We start from the raw sequence: 17615 nt of genomic DNA on the forward strand, positions 1-17615 counted from the left end.
ATTCGGCATGACTTTTGCTAATTTTTCTACGTAGGAGTGCCCATTTCTCAACCGAAACGGAAGTTAATCAACGCTTCGGGAGAAATGGGCAACTCAATGAAATCCCTGCAAAAATATCCACCATATATCGACCATACAAACTTGCCCATCTACAATACATCAAACAAAAGCCAACATAAACCTGCTGGAGCAGTACAACAACAATGACTACCACAACCTGGAGCACTACACAACCTGGAGCACTACACAACCTGGAGCACTACACAACCTGGAGCACTACACAACCTGGAGCACTACAAAAACCAGAGTACATTAAAGCTAGCACTTCACAAAGATATATGGGCAGTACCATTGGTACAGCATATAGCGAACACTGCACAAAAGCATATACAAGATAATGAGCATGAGCATGAGCATGATCATTTCATAAATGAATTCAAATAGTAGCATTTCATGTACTAGTAGCATTATAGAGCATAAACAAGCATACAAGCTTATAGAGCAAGCCAACCAGATAGCTACGCCAACATGTGACTTCAAATGAAAATGCTATTATTCCGGATATAATTAAATAGCATTCCTATTTTTTATGTACCCTGGATCAGTAGCATGCATTTGACCAAAAGGAAGCGAAGTAAAGTTAATATAGCAGCAACTATATATGAACCAAGCTACTGCATTTTCCATTTCATCTAAACCAACATAAATCAACTAAATGAACCTAGCTAGCTACTGCATTTTGCATTTCATCTAAACCAACTAAACCAACTATATAAATTGCTTACCATTTCATTTTGCATTTCCTACTGCATTCATTTTCAACCAAAAAATTAGTTTCAAACCAGAGAGCAGCATGATGCAATTTCATTTTATTAACCAGAGAGCAACATGAGCAACATAAGTCATTTACTTATTACTAGTCACTCATAAAGCAGCATCCAGCTCACCCAAAAATCAAACAGCAAGCAATGAATAAAGAAAACAAAAGCTGCTATCACAAGCAATTTGAACCAGTAGCAATTTATGGCAAGCATGAGCATGAGCAAGCATTTTTTCATTTCATTATTGTTATGAGCATCAGCATGCCCACAATGAAGCACCAATAAGCGAGTAGCAGTTTATGGCAAGCATGCACTTGGTTTAATTACTGTAACACACTAAATAGTATTGGCATAATCATGCACTTGATAATTGCAATATGGTTGTTCATTTAAAAAATACTACTTATTGCTATATCAACCGAGTACCTACTTCATTTGCAAGTAACATTAGGCATTTTCATTTGCATTTGCATTAGGCATTTGATAGATGGATCAATCATGTTGCTTTGTCCCTTGTTTCGTTCCATTTGACCACAATATTGCAGAATCTTTATTTCAAAATCTTTATTTGCAACCGGTAGCATTTTAAAATCTCTAGTGAGCATGAGCATGAGCATGAGAATTCGCCCTAACTAGCGGGAACCCTAAAGCATTTCAATTTGCAAACAGAGACTATGAACTCCAATGAACCCTAACTAGCGGGAACCCTAGCCGGGAGGGGGAAGGTGGAGGGAAGGGGAGAGGGGAGGGAAGAGGGGAGGGGGAAGGTGGAGGGAAGGAGAGAGGGAAGCTCACCGATGGTGACGGTAGCGACGACGGTGGCCTCTCCTCTTCCTCCTCGAGGTGCAGCGGCCTCCTCCTCCTCGATGTGCGGCGGCCTCCTTCTCGGGTACGTCCTCGGCGGCGGCGTCGCGGTCCTCCTCCTCCTTGATCTGCGGCGGCGGCTCGGGGTTGGGCGTCCTACTCGGCGGCGGCGTGGCGGTCCCCTTCCTCCTCCTCCTCGGCGCGCGCGCTGGTGGCGGCGCTTGGCGGCGGCGGTGGTTGCGCTAGGGTTGGCTCGTTGTCGGGGAAGAAACTGCTAGTGTGGGGAGTGGGGAAGAAAGGTTCAAGTTATTTCACCAAGTGTCTTAATTCTGTGGCGCACCCCTCTAAGTGCGCCACAGAATTAAGCATTCTGTGGCGCATCAGCTCTTTCATGCGCCACAGAATTCCTTAATTCTGTGGCGCACCTAAAGAGGCATGCGCCACAGAATTTAGACACTTAGCAAAACAAAAAGGGCTACTGCTGTGTCCTGACAGATACATAGTACTAGTCTAGTGGTTAAGGCCAATGTTAGGCCATTAGTAGCCAGGTTCGAACCCTGGCTGCCACACAATTTTTCTTCCTTTTTTTTTTCATATTTTAGTTACATTTCAATAAATAACACAACATTATTTAGTAATTAGTAGAGAGAATTATAAATTACTTGTCTCATACAAACATGTTCTTGTTTCTCTCACACACACATGCATGTACTTGTCTAACACACACACTCACACACATGTGATAGACCAAAAAAAGATCTTCTTCGTCCCGGCAACGAGCTCTAGCGTCTCTTCGCAATCTTCTTGCCCTTTCGGTTGTTGGCGGTTGAATACTTTATGCCGGCCACCTTGAGATTTCTTCGCGTGAACGGACAACCTTTAGAGGGTAGGGAGGTCTTCCTTCTTACTTTACTAGTAGTAGGCATGTCGAAGTGCCTGTCGAATTCCTCCTCCATCTTCGGGTCACCGTTCTTGTCCAAGTCTTCCTCGTTGGCGTCTCCTTGCATTCCTATGATGCTCCTCTTGCCCCTCCTCACGACAACACGGCTAGGCCTCGACGGATCGGTGATGAAGAAGCATTGGTCAACTTGGCTACCGAGTACCCATGGCTCATTTTTCGCGGATGCGTTCTTCGATTTTGCATCGGGTATAACCATGGTTGTGAAATATCGGCCTTCTTTTTCGACCTTCTTGGCCCATCTCACACGAAACATTGGCACCGTCTCTCCACGAGTAATTGAGCTCCCATATCTCCTCGATCCTTCCAAAAAATCTTTCCTTGACATTAGTCTCGTCATCGGCGTATGACAAGCATAGTTACTCCCGAGTTTTGATTTTCACTATTTCTGTCCTTTTCCTCGGTGTAGAATCAGTAACCGTTGATGTCGTACCCTGATAGGTCCTTACGTTATGCGCGGGTCCCTGTGATAAGGTGTATATGAGTTTTTCATCTTCGGTAGAAGGCGTATTTCTCTCGTGCTTCAACCAGTTGAGTTTGCTTGAACCAACGCGTGAAGCTGGAGTTGTGCTTTTGGTTACGTCTCCCATCTTCCTCGGCCGGCCCATATCGATGTAATTCTGCTCGACCATGCTTTTGTGCTCTTGCACGAAAGGTTCGGTCAGTTTTAAGTGTTGTAGCGCGACCCGGTGAGCCCCGTCAAAGTCGTCGCGTCGATTTTCAATGCCGACATGGACCGAGCGGTAGCCCTCGCGGTGACCGACTCCAGCCGAGCCTCCCGAGGTCCGTCCTAGGGGGTAGACCAACATGATCCTCGTCGTCCTCGGTGCTTAGATAATTCGGCGGAAGGAGATGCACTCGTAGGTTAGAAACCCCTTGGCCATGCTTGCGTCCGGACGGGCCCTATTGCGAACGTATCCTTTCATGACACCGTTCGCCTTTCGAAAGGCATCATGTTGTGGAGGAACGTTGGGCCGAGCTGCTTGATGTCTTCAACGACATGGAGAAGGAGATGGACGCATATATCACGGAATGCGGCGGGAAGTAAATCTCGAGCTCACATAGTATCACCACGATCTCATCCTGTAGCATCTTGAGCTGCCTCACGCCGATCGACTTCCTGGTGATAACGTCAAAAAAGTTGCATAGGCCAAACAACGTATCACGGGCGTGCTCGTCCATTATGCCTCGGATCGCAACGGGAAGTATCTGCGTCATTAGCACGTGGCAATCGTGAGACTTCATCCCGGTGAACCTCTTCTTCGCTACGTCCGGATATCCGCTTATATTCCCCGAGTAACCGTGAGGAACTTTCACTCCTAGGAGGCACCTGAAAACTGCTCGAGCTCCTCCGGACTCGTTGTGAAGCGAGCAGCGGGAAGCTGCACCGCGTTCTTCTTAGCCCTTTTACGGAGACGTTGAGTCCCTTCCGTCCGATCATCATCATCATCATCATCATCATCGTCGATATCGGGGCTTGAAGATCTTTCCCGATGCCAAAATGTTTAAGATCGTATCTTGCTTTCGGTCCATCCTTGGACTTTTCCGAGTTGCAAAGAGTGCCAAGCAGACTCTCGGTAACGTTCTTCGTAATGTGCATGACATCGAGGCTGTGGGGCGTGTGGAGGACCTTCCGGTACTCCAAGTCGTGGAAAACAGACCTCGCTTTCCATACACCGAGCAGCGGCTCAGCTTCGGTCGATTCTTTCCCGGCGCCGGGCACTCCTTCCAATTTTTCGAGAAGATCATCGATTTCTGCGCCGCTCCTCGGGCGTGGGGGTCCATCGGGCTCATCTTTACCATTGAACAGATCACCGCGTTTTCTCCACGGGTGATCCAAGCGAAGCCACCTTCGAGCACCTGGGTAGACGGTTTTCGAGGACCCGGGATCCCTTGGTAGTTGTAGATGCGGGGTATCGTCCATGCACTTCACACAGCCGTTGAATCCGTGGCCCACCTAGGCAGATACATATGCGTAACCAGGATAGTCCATGACCGTCGTGATCAACGCGGCTCTCATATCGAAATAAGTTCTAGTGTAGGCGTCCCACGTACGGGGTGGCGTCTTCCACAACGTGTCTAACTCCTCTTTCGAGCAGCCCGAGATACAAATGCATGTCGACACCTGGTTGTTTCGGCCCCTGAATGAGAATACTCGGGTGTATGTACCTTTGCTTGGTGCACAGCCACGGGGGTAGGTTGTAAGGCCATACAAACACATGCCGGGTGTTATGCGTGCTACTGCGGTTGCCGAACGGATTGAGTCCATCGGTGCTCATACCCGGCTCGATGTTCCTTGCGTCGCCCCGAACCTAGGGAAGGCGATGTCCAATGTTTGCCACCGTCCAGCCGTCCGAAGGGTGTGTCGAGCATATAGCCCATCTCCGGATCTTCTTCGGGCTTCGCCTTTCCGCGTGCCATTGCATGAGCTTTGCTTCCTTAGGGTCCACGAAATACCGCTGCAGACGGGGAGCGATAGGAAAGTACCATACCACCTTTCGAGGTACCTTCTTGTTCCCAACCTTGTACCGTCCGTGGCCACACACCGGACATGTGGTTCTGTCCTTGTACTCGCACCTACAAATCACACAATCATTAATGCAGGCGTGGTATTTTTCGTGCGGTAGGTCAAGGGGACACACGACTTTCTTGGCCTCCTCGGTACTACTTGGCAATGTGTTCCCCTCCGGGAGACGATCGTGCCAGAATTTTAAGTTCTTGCTGAGGCTGGAATCGGTCCACTTGTTCTGCGTCTTCATCTGCAGGTAATCAAGCATTACATGCAAGCGCGTATCCTGCGGACGACACCCGAGAAAGATCGGAGTCATCCCGTCTTTCTCCATTTGCGACAGCTTGGCTCTCTCTCTAGCCGCAACTCTATCGTTGCTCGTCTCCGGAGGAGAAGATCTTGAACATGAGAGTCCCGCAAGGCCGAAATTAGCGGGGTCGCGCCGGAATCTTCTTCTTCATCATGATGATGTTCTCCGCCGGCATCTTCTTCTTCATGATGATCTTCTCCGCCGACTTCTTCTTCATGATGATAGTCCCCGTCGGCATGATGATAGTCTTCTTCATGATGATAGTCATCTCGCTCGACATGGTCTTCATGCGCACCATTTGATGGGGCCGGCCGCGCCTGGTTGTCTTGCATGAAACCGCGCCTCAGCATGTGCTCCTCCAGTTGTCCGGAATCAGGGTTGATCCAGCGCTCGAGTTTGCATGATCGACACGGACATCTTATCTGGCGCCTATTGTTCCGAATCATGTCCTCCTTCGCGTCTATCTTGTATCTAGAGATTCGAGCGGAACTCATCGAGAGGACCATGCTTGCCCGCAAATGGTATACATAGAACAGGAAATTAGAACCGCACCAAATGCACACACATGCATGGGCCGTACCTCTCCTCAAGGTATTACATGGAGCGGAAAAATTCGGCATGACCTCTCCTCAAAGTAGGACATATGGGTAGTGCAAAACTTGCCGAAACGGAAATGAATCAACATTTCAGCAAACATCCATGCACCACACCAGCACACACACAAGCGCTTCACCTGCAACAAGCATCCATACACACGACGGCCACACAAGATCTACAAGCATATGCATGTCTCCTCCAAGCATATGTATGTCTCCTCCAACTACTCACGTTCTAGATTCGATACCGAGACGAGACCACGATCGATGACTTCGAGAGGAGGAGAGAGTATGGAGAGCCTTCTCCTCAACTCCAATTAAGTATCAACCAAAGTAAGTGCAATAAATACCCAAGCAAGTGAAAAGTAGAGTCAAAATGGTATGAGAGAGAAGGGGGACGAGCTAGATGGAGGAAGAAGAATGGCTTGTGTAGTGTGGTAGGTGGGAGGTTGGCTCACTTTTGTAGATCTGGTTCGCTAACTCCGTGGCGCACCGACCGCGATGCGCCACGGAATACCTTATTTCCGTGGCGCACCGAGCGCAGATGCGCCACGGAATACCTTATTTCCGTGGCGCACACAATACGAGTGCGCCACGTGAATACCTTATTTTTGTGGCGCACCGTTGCCGTGCGCCACGAAGAAGTAGTTTCTGTGGCGCACCGTGGTTTGTGCGCCATAGAAATTGTAAAACCAATGATTGGGGGTGACAGGGTGTGGGGCCCACCAAGTTTTTGTGGCGCACGGTTTAGTAGTGCGCCACAAAATTAAGCTATTTCTGTGGCGCACCGTGCTTTGTGCGCCACAAAATAAGTTTCTGTGGCGCATTCAAAACGGTGCGCCACAGAACTAAGCTTCGCCTATAAGGGTTTTCCTACTAGTGATAGTCAGAGTCAAGCACTCCCCAAAAGAGCCTATGGTATCACATCAGCCTCCATGAAAAAACAAGAGTAGGGCCAACCTAACTGCTCCTCCAAACGGTAACCTGCGCCCTCCGCCTGAGAAAGCAAACTCAGATCCCCAAATCGTCGTCCAAGCAGCTCCACGATTCTCAGATCTCAACCGCGCCGCCCCAATTCCTCAACGCACCAAATGGCAGAATCATCCAATGCCAACGCCATGGTCTCCGGTCTGAAGGTAACCCTCAACAGCCTCCTTGTCATGTGAATCAATGTTAGGAGTAAACCAGCAAACACCTGAATTAATGTTCTATTCCATTATCAATTCTAGGTTTCAGACATCCTGCTGCCGCATCCTTCTCTCCCAAACTCTATGTGTCTTGGCCCCCGTTCTTCCGAAAGTCCCGCTCACCTAATCTCATGCGAGGCCAATAGGATCCCCTTCGTGAATCAGAATTTAGATCTGACTTCCTGGGCCGACTGCCTGCGGGCCTGGCCTAATCCTCCCGAAGGTTGGGTGGCATGGTACAATAGAGTGTCTAAAGCACACTATGCTACCTGGGACTCGATAGGGATAGCCGATGCCTTATCATTATCACTGTCTCCTCTCGAAAAGAACGAGAACATCTTGAAAACCATTGGCTACTTTTGGTCTGATGCGCTGAACTGCTTCATGTTCGGCCATGGCCCCATGACACCAACTCTGCTGGACGTGGCCATGATCACAGGCCTAGACATTTCATCCCCAAGCCCCTCTGCCTTTAAACTGCCAAAGGTCCCCTTCACCCTTTCCTCCAAAAAAGAGTGCACAAGTTGGGGTGCCTACCTCAGGCGTTATATGAAAACCAAAGGCCCTGTGACAGAAAGAGAGCACACGGCTTTCTTGAACTTCTGGTTGGAGCACTTCATATTTTGTGGTCCTTCACTCGCCCCAACCAAGAACTACCTCTCCTCGGCCTATGAACTCGCCAAAGGTACTCAACTTGGCCTTGGAAAACTGCTCCTTGGAGAAGTCTATCGATCTCTTCAACTCGATGTCCGTCAAACCTGTTCTCCCAAAGGACAGTCAAAACAGGAGGCCCCTGGTGGTTTATTCAGTTATGGGCTCAATTGTACTTTCAAAATCGAATCCCAAACTTCCCACCTTTGGCCACCTGCACCTTCCCAGACGCAAATGGGAAGGAAATCCGATGCACTAGCTATGGCCAAGCTCCGTACAGCTCTCCCGAGCAGCGAGGCTGATCCCCAAGGAAGCGGCGAGTGGTTCAAGATTTTCTTCCAAGGCCCGGACAACCCCCTGTTCTTTCCCTATAGTGAATCGGAAATCTTTGAGAACCCGGCTTCCTTCCGATTAGACGAGCCTTGCCGATGACGCCGACACCCGAGCACTCGTACTCCATCATGATCCGTCCTTGCTTTCTCCCGGTTGGCATGAGTACCTCGAACAGGATAATAAAGCCTCGGTTACGAGTCTTACCAACCGGTGGTAGTAGCCCGGCAGCTTGGCCTCGGGCAAGTGCCCCCACACTTCTTTCTCCACCACCGACAGACAAGCGGGGCTGAGTTGCCCGACATTATTACCGGCCAAAGGTGTTATACCTTCTTCGACGCTCTGGCCATTCCAATTCCTCATAACCTCCGTTTTACCACTACTACCGATGGCTTCGAGACCTGGTGGTCGATGTGGAAGACTCACGCCTTCAGAAGAGCTCTAGGACCGTTGCTGAAGCAACTTGATGCTGAATATGACGTCCCTGCACACCAGGTACCATTACATATAAATTACCTGCAATGGCTCATGATGATTATCTGTAACCTGATTTTATTCCTTGGCAGCAACAGGATGGCCCAGAGCCCACACAAGCCGATGGTTCCCCATTCGAGTTCCTCCCACCAGCCCCGGTAGTTCTCTTCTGTCAGAGCTCGCCGCCCTTGAAAAAGGTCATCATGCAGAGCCAACCGATTTCAACGAAATCGGCTCCCAAGAGCAAAGCATCCTCCGGGCCCGTTGCCCCCCGAGCCTCAACCCAGGCGAGAAAGGCAGTGAGGAAAGTAGCTGTCAGAAAAACCCTGAAGCGCAAAGCTCCTGTCCAAGCAAGCTCGCATGTAAGCTGACTCGTGTCTTGACCGAACACATTTGCCTTCCCAACCTTTGTAACGTGGTTGTACTTCTTCTTTCAGACTTCCTCTGAAGAGAACTCCAGTGAGGGAGCACAGTCCAGTCCAAGGGACTCTTCCCCGGGCGATATAGAGAGATCCACCACACAGAGCCAGACGGACTCGCCAACGTCGACTTCCAGGAAAAGGTCGACTCCCGAGCCTGCTGACCTTCAAGCTCCGATCAAAACGGGGTCACGTATGAAGCGTCGATGCGTCAAACGGGCTCGCAAAGGCCCACAAGTTTCCTCGCCGAGCCAGGAAGTTTCAAACGTAATTACCTCAACAGCTCAAATTCCACGCCGTCCCGTTACTAATTGGATTGACTCGCCCTTTCCTTTGCAGACTAATGGGACCTCTAGCGGGGACGTTGAAGAGGTACCGATGCCATCTGCTACACTCGGCCTATCCAACTCGCCGAGCGTGGCTGACCAAGTGGCTAACCTGGCCCAGTCTACCGCAAAGCCGATTGTCGCAACATCGGCTGCCCTTCCTTTATTGGGAGAGGTACGCTCCAATCTCTCGGGCCTACCCTTTTCCTTTGTCGTATGCTCATGCTGCTCTTGTTCGTCTGTCAGGGGTGTGATCCTTCAAGCTTTCTAACGTTCGACCCCGATTCCATCGAGCCAGCTACTTCCAAAGCAGGTGAAGAGCCAGACCCTAGCGCGGTCCATGGCCCGCTCCAGCGTCTCAAGGTTCTGCTCTCCTCCTCGGTCGAAACCCTGGTCGAGAACCCCGAGGCAATCAAGGGCATCCTCGAAGACATCTAGCCCCGTCTCCCAGTGACGCTGCAGGTTAAGCTTTGGCCGGCTGTGACTTTGTCGGTTTTTAGGTCCAGGGTGCAGTCGGCTCGTCAAAGAATCACTCTTCGCCGCGCCCAGCTCCCGTTGAGAGCCGATATTGCAGACAAATGTCAACGGCTCAACGAGAAGAAGGCGGCTTTAGACGCCCACACCGATACTTCTACCCATGGTGTCGAACTCGAGACCTTGCGCAAGGAACTGGAGGACCTTGAAAAGAGGGTCAGGGAGACCAAACAACTTATCCAAGACAAGGAAACCCTGATTGCTCGCTCTCAAGAGGAAGCAAAGGCCTCACGAGCCGATCCGAAGACCGATCCGGCTGAAATTCGTGCCCCGAGCAGATCGGCCGGTGATGGGGAAAGACGAGGACGACGAGGCTGAGATCGCCGAGGTGGATCGAATCCGTGCCGATGCTCTTCACGCCCTCAACGCTTTTCTTAAGTAGGGCCTCTTTGTGTAAACTGATGCAACTGAACTTGTTTCGCTGAACTTGTCTAAGGTTGATGGCCGTGCATCGGCTTTTTTACCACTCTGGAGTCAATGTCCGTGCATCGGCTCTGTTTGCATGTACCGATTTTTTTTTACTGGCCGATTTCTCCATCGGCCCCCAATATTTCTCCGCATATGTATCGGTGTCGCACATGTTTATCTGACTAGGTGCCCCCCGAGCCGATTCTGTCAGGTAACTGCTGATATCGGCTCTGCGGTTAGCCAAGGTACCACACGTGAATGTCGGCTCTGTTAGGACCAGTGCTGACTTCTTCCAACTCATCAGCCGACGTAAACTTCATTGATGAACCCGGGTAGAACGCATGGTGAGGATAATTTTGGCCGATTTCTGGAATCGGCCTCCATGTTGGTTGATCAATGCAGGTTTGACAAAGTCTCCTCATAGATCTTTGGGGCCGGTCGCACGGATCATTGCCGCGTTTGTCCATATATATAGATTTGTGGGAAGTGTCGGGGTGGCCTACTTAGCTAGCCACGTCTGCTTCTCAAGAACTGTTCCCGACGTTCCTCCTGCTGTCCCAGAAGTCCCTGCTGTTGCAGCCTGGTTCGAGAGTGCCCAATTCATCGCGGTCCGGCACGTATGCGCACGTGTATCCGTGGGGGATCTCCTTGGGCGCCTCATGTAAGAATTGGTAGTCACTAGGGTCACCACCAATCTTGTAGACGACGTATGCCGATGAACTCGGCACTTCGGGTGCTGCCAACGCGAACGGCGGCGGTGGACGGGACTCGGAGTGGCATCTCTCCTTGGTAAGTCCCCGCAGCTGGTCCCGACGGAGAATACCGATGGCTCATGATTTCCTGGATCACGCGCAGAGCGACACGCTCCAAAGTGTTCACCAGGCTCTCGGAATGGCGGTGCAGCGAATGAGCCACCATGAAGTTGATCTCCTGACGCAGCGACCTGGTGCGTTCTTCTGACGGGGAGGACAGGTCCACTCCATCGAGCGCGCCTTCAGGTGAGAAACCCTTCCATCTGATGCCATGTGAGCGGGTTATGTGAAAAGAGCCGATGAGGTCGGCTTCGAGGACTGCTTTGATCTCGCCATGCTTCTTCTTGAGCTCCTCAGTCAGATCCTCGTACTTGACCGGAGTGCCTTCCGCCATCTCGGATGTAGATGGCGATGCGGTGGATGTCGAAGATAGTCCCACCGGGCGTGCCGAATGTGTTGCGGTCAGAAACCCACCGGCGGGCAGCGACGGGCAACACCGTAGAGCCGGGAATCTCCCGGGATCTGCGGCTGGCCCCGGTCCCTCCGTGCGACGGCCCGCAAAGCCTTCGCGCACACGTCCGATGCTGATGCAAGGGCGTGCCACCTGACCTATACCTGGTCGGGAAGGTGTTGGATGATGCCTTGCTTAGTTTCATGCATGGCATACACGTAAACATTAAATACGAGCCTCGATCGGCTCTCGAGGTTGTCCCGTGAATCGGCTCAAAGAGCCGATCCACCCATGATACGTACGAGGTGTACGATCAGATGGTGGTCCTGCTTGATCAAGATAAAGCTAAAGCGACCTACTACGATCTGGGGTTTTCACCGCATAATCGGAACATCCTACTCGTGATCGAGCCTCGCGGCCACGCACGGTGATCGTAAACCGACCCTAGACAAGGCCTAAAAACCAACACGAAGTTGATCCTCGGAACATCCTGTCTAGGGCTAGCCAACTACACCCTACGCGCCACTGGATCCTTCGACCCGTTTGTAAGGCCTAACAATGCAGATATTAAACTAATCCTTGAAGAACAAGGAGCGATCATAACGGATCGGATCTACTAAACGATGATCAAGCGGGGTGCCGCCCTTACACCCGTGATAGGCGTAAGGGCGGCTAGATGCTCAAGGGTTGCACGACGATAGCATGCGATACGAGGAACAATGCTAACCCTAGAACATCTATGATAACTACGTTGCTCGCCATCAAAAAGGCTTCAGTACGAGCAACGCATGAACGACGAATAAACGTGTGCTGCCTAGATCGCAAGATGTGATCTAGGCAGCATGGTGCTTACCCGGAAGAAACCCTCGAGACGGGGGAGTTGGCGATGCGCCGAGATTGGTTTGTGGTGAACGTTGATTGTTGTTTATTTCATAAACCCTAGGTACATATTTATAGTCCAGGGGACTTTCTAATTCAGGCGTGCACCTAACCGTGCACGGGTTAAACTCTAACTTCTAAACGACACGTATCCTACTATGTTACAGATACACGGGCAAACTAGCCCAAATTTGGTATACAAGGCCGATTCATGTATTCCTTCTAAATATATTCTTCAAGCCCATCTTCAATCGCGGCCCACCTCTGATCCGGTCAAATTCTGGTGATAACACAAGTTGATTATCAATCTATCATATATGTGTTGTTTATGTTCTTGCATGCTCTCCGTTGCTAGTAGAGGCTCTGGCCAAGTTGATACTTGTGACTCCAAGAGGGAGTATTTATGCTCGATAGTGGGTTCATGCCTCCATTGAATGCGGGACGATAACGGTAAAGTTCTAAGGTTGTGGATGTGTTGTTGCCACTAGGGATAAAACATCGATGCTTTGTCTAAGGATATTTGTGTTGATTACATTACGCACCATACTTAATGCAATTGTCCTGTTGTTTGCAACTTAATACTGGAAGGGGTGCGGATGCTAACCCGAAGGTGGACTTTTTAGGCATAGATGCATGCTGGATAGTGGTCTATGTACTTTGTCGTAATGCCCTAAGTAAATCTCATAGTAGTCATCATGATATGTATGTGCATTGCTATGCCCTCTCTATTTGTCAATTGCCCAACTGTAATTTGTTCACCCAACATGCTATTTCTTATGGGAGAGACACCACTAGTGAACTGTGGACCCCGGTCCATTCTTTTACATCTGAAATACAATCTACTGCAAACTCGTTCTCTGTTGTTCTTCGCAAACAAACATCATTTTCCACACCATACGTTTAATCCTTTGTTTACAGACAAGCCGGTGAGATTGACAACCTCACTCGTTAAGTTGGGGCAAAGTATTTTGATTGTGTTGTGCAGGTTTCACGTTGGCGCCGGAATCCCTGGTGTTGCGCCGCACTACACTCCTCCGCCAACAACCTTCACGTGGCCTTCATCTCCTACTGGTTCGATAACCTTGGTTTCTTACTGAGGGAAAACTTGCTGCTGTACGCATCACACCTTCCTCTTGGGGTTCCCAACGGACGTGTGATTCACGCGTTATCAACGGATACCGGGGTATTACCTTTGTGACCTTTTTACGAATCACGACATTCGGAGTTTTTACCGTGGCGGACGCGCTCCGAGAATATGTTGTCTAGCGCCTTGTTTGGCTGATGTAATGACCCATTTGTCGGACTTTTCTATCTTGTCGTCGAGCATGATGCAGTAGCCGAATTTATCACTTTCTTCTATATTTTCGTCGGTTATGCCGCCGGTTCTTGTGATGGGAAGAAATGACGAGAATATTTTTCCACCTCTTTTTTTGGGTTCCTCTTTGAAGAAATTTTCGTCGGGTTCCCCCTTGAAGAAATTTTCGTCGGGTTCCTTCCTGAGGAAAATTTCGTCGGGTTCCTCTTTGAAGAAAATTTTGTCGGGTTCCTTCTTGAAGAAAATTTCGTCGGGTGCCTCCTTGAAGAAAATTTCATCGGGTTCCACCTTGAAGAAAATTTCGTCGGGTTCCTTCTTGAGAAAATTTCATCGGGTTCTTCGTTGATGTAGATTTTCCTAGGCGCAGTTCTTCCTTTGTCGATCTGACATGTAGAGTGAATTTATACAACGCAGCCCCCGAGTGTCAGGTGCGGCGAAAGTGAATGATAACCAACTTTATGTACTTTAAAGGATCACTTAGCTTGTTGGGTATGGCAGAGTTAACGGAGATATGCCATGCAGCTGAGTCGATGAAGCCTTCGAGTGCAGCAAAAAAGTCGAGCCGAAGTAGAAACCACCAAATAGCAAAAGTGGATGCCGCCAAATTGTTGATGAAGAAATAGCCGAGCCCCTGAGCGCTGTTGGGGTGATGTCATGATTGTTTCTTAGACGCCGTGTCGCGGTTGTGACCCGGGGCGAAGTCATTGCTGAGCCCCCGAGTGTTGTTGAAAACCGTTCGCCGAAGTAGTGGTCGCCTGGAATATTATGTTATAGCTATGCTCGGGGGCAAAGTTGTTATCGAGCCCCCGTGTGTTGGCTTCATGGATATGTAACCTGTTTTTTTTTGTTTTGCCTAGAGAATCATGACTACATACGCCTGGGTCACGACAAAAGTTGCGACATCTTCTGCTCATTTTTGACTTCCACTAGAGAATTTGATAAAATTGTCGACCACATTGAAGCTGAAGACATTTGAATATTAGGCCATTGAAGATTACTCCATGAGAGATAAAGCATTAAATATGAATCCAAGATGAAGTATTTGAGATGAATTCATATTGAAGATTACGCCATTAAATATGAAGCATTGAAGATGAATCCAAGATGAAGTAATTGAGATGAATCCACATTGAAGATTACGCCATTAAATATGAAGCATATATTAAAGATGAATCCACCGGAAAAGCATCGGATAATATTATATTAGAGAAAACCAGTGATAACCTTATAAGATGAACCCACTCACCCGGAAGTGCATTGGGTAGTATTATATAAGAAGAAATCAATGATAAACATATAGATGAACCCACTTGAACCGGAGATATAAATCCACTAAGCCGAAAAAACACTGAGCCGAAGAAGACAAATCCAGTAAGCCGAGGAAGATAAATCCACTGAGCCGAAGAAAGTAAATCCACTAAGCCGGGTAAGATATATCCAGTGCCGAATAAGATAAATCCACTAAGCCGAAGAAAATAAATTCACTGAGCCAGAGAAGATATATTCAGAGCCGAATAAGATAAATCCACTAAGGCAAAGAAGATAAATTCACTGAGCCGGAGAAGATATATCCAGAGCCGAAGAAGATAAATCCACGAGTAATCGAGTCTATTTGCGGTAACGATGTAATGGCGCATCCCCGAGTGTCGGGTGTATTTGATGTAATGACGTAATGACGCAGCCCACGAGTATTCGGGTGCGGCAAAAGTAAATAATAATTAACTCTTGGAAGAAGAAGACTTAGTTTTTTTATCGGGTGCGACGGAGTCATCGCTGAAGCAAGCCGTGCAACAGACGCAGTCGATATGGAGGATCCTTGACGAGCGAGCCCTCGAGCGTGTTGAATTCTTGATGGCGAGTGCACGCTTGTCATCTTTGTATTGGATGGAGTAGCGGCGGCGACTCTGTCGGATTTCATCGGGATGGAGTCGCGACTCTATCAATTAGTGAGCTTGCTTGCCGTAGATAATAGGCTGAGGTAGACCATCCAGGTAACCAGCACACGGTGATGACTAATTGATTGTGGGACTTGGTCGGCCGGAAATTAGTGTCATTTCTCTCATTGGTAGCGTTAGACCACCGAATCATCCCGTTCAGCTTCAGCTCGTACGGTTGTGTCAATTATTTTGAGGATACCAAAGAAACAAACCATTGGCTAATGATTAGCCCATAAAAAGCTGCCTTTAATCTTGTCTCCATGACTTAATTAATTGACTCAATCAGAGAAAAAACAAGCAAAACACATGCATGGAGCTCTAGATTTGTAGTCTGTCAAGTAATTAAATCTAACATGGAGCGGATAGAAATCACCTGATTTATTGTTCAGAAGAAGTTGACTTGTAGCAGACTTGACTTCTCATGTCCGGGATACCGCTGCAGCGCTAGCGTACACCGCACGCGCGTACAAAGAGCAGTCGTGTCGGTAAATCACGGAACTCGCTAGCACCGATCAGCCGTTGCACTCGAGGAGGAGTTGATGTTGATGACTAGATCGAGAGATTGTTGTTGATGATGAATCCGCCTGGATCACGAAATCCAGTCGCCGCGTTCCCCACAGACGGCGCCAATTAACGAGGGATCACCACGCCAATGCCTACAGATTGTAGACTTGGATTTCGGGAAAGAGCGACGATGGATATTCCGGGAGCGAGATTGGGCACACGATATACCCAGCTTCAGGTCCCCTCGGTGGAGGATCCCTACATGCTGCTAGCAATCTAGTATATGATCACAAGTATGTTTACAGGGGGCCGCGTAGGAGGAACTATGTTGTCTATCTGTTGACCTCTCTATATCGGGTGCCCTGGCTGGCTTTATATATGCAACTAGCCTAGGGGTTTACAAGAGTCCTAGTCGACTACTTCTTCAGGTTGCCTTCTTGGGCCTTCTCCATATTGGGCCGAGGTAGGTATACAAATAATGGGTACCCAAAGGGTATGCCCATGACACTCCAAGAGTAACAAGCTCACAGTCTCTCACTCGAACTAATCGTATTGGACAGCTCAACACTATGCAAGGATGCAAAGAAAGAACACCAAGAGAAGTGCTCAAATCCTTCTCTCTCAAATCTCATCAAAGCAACAAATTCTATGAAGGAGCTAGAGCGGAAGAACAAGGGTGGAAATCAACAAATTACTCCAAGATCTAGATCTCAAACGTTTTCCTCACTTAGATGAGGAAATGATTGGTGGAGGTTGATCCCTCAAGAATATGCAAGAATCATGGGATGAAAGGGAGGGGAAGCAAGCTCAAGAAGATCAAAAATGGTGGTAAAAAACGTGCCTAAGAACCCCTAGAACAATGAGGAAGAAGGCCCTTTTATAGCCCCTCAAAATATGACCATTTTGGGCAAAAAATCGAGCCACCCGGGGCTGAGCCCGGCAGGCCGGCCAGGCTGCCGACCTACCCGGCAGTAGCACCCGGCCTACTGACCTAGACGCCTAAAATATGAAAAATTCTGCATTCGGACTCCGATTTCGATGATCTTGGGCTCGTTTAAATCACAACAACAAGTTCTAAAACATTATGCATATAAACATCATAGTACAACCATTGAGTAAGAACAACAATATAAAAGGTTTGGCCTATCTGTAAAAAACAAACCGGTAGAAACCTCCAAACATGAAAACGCAATAGAAGATGCATACGAATTCATTTTTCTATGAACTTGGACTTATTGTAAAGATAGCAACAAGCTCAAGAACCTCAAATAAAGAAACACCAAGAAGCAACAAGAATAGGGATGCAAAGTATGCAAATGATTGATCTCTCTAAAATGATGCGATCAAGTTACTCAACTAAAAGCCCCTCTTGATAATGCATCTATCTATCGTATAACCCAGTCTCCCAACAACCACATTGATACTAGTGAAAGGAAAACCTAGAAATGCC

Source organism: Lolium rigidum, chromosome 3 (genome assembly GCF_022539505.1).
Source record: "Lolium rigidum isolate FL_2022 chromosome 3, APGP_CSIRO_Lrig_0.1, whole genome shotgun sequence".
In the NCBI taxonomy this organism is placed as follows: Eukaryota; Viridiplantae; Streptophyta; class Magnoliopsida; order Poales; family Poaceae; genus Lolium; species Lolium rigidum.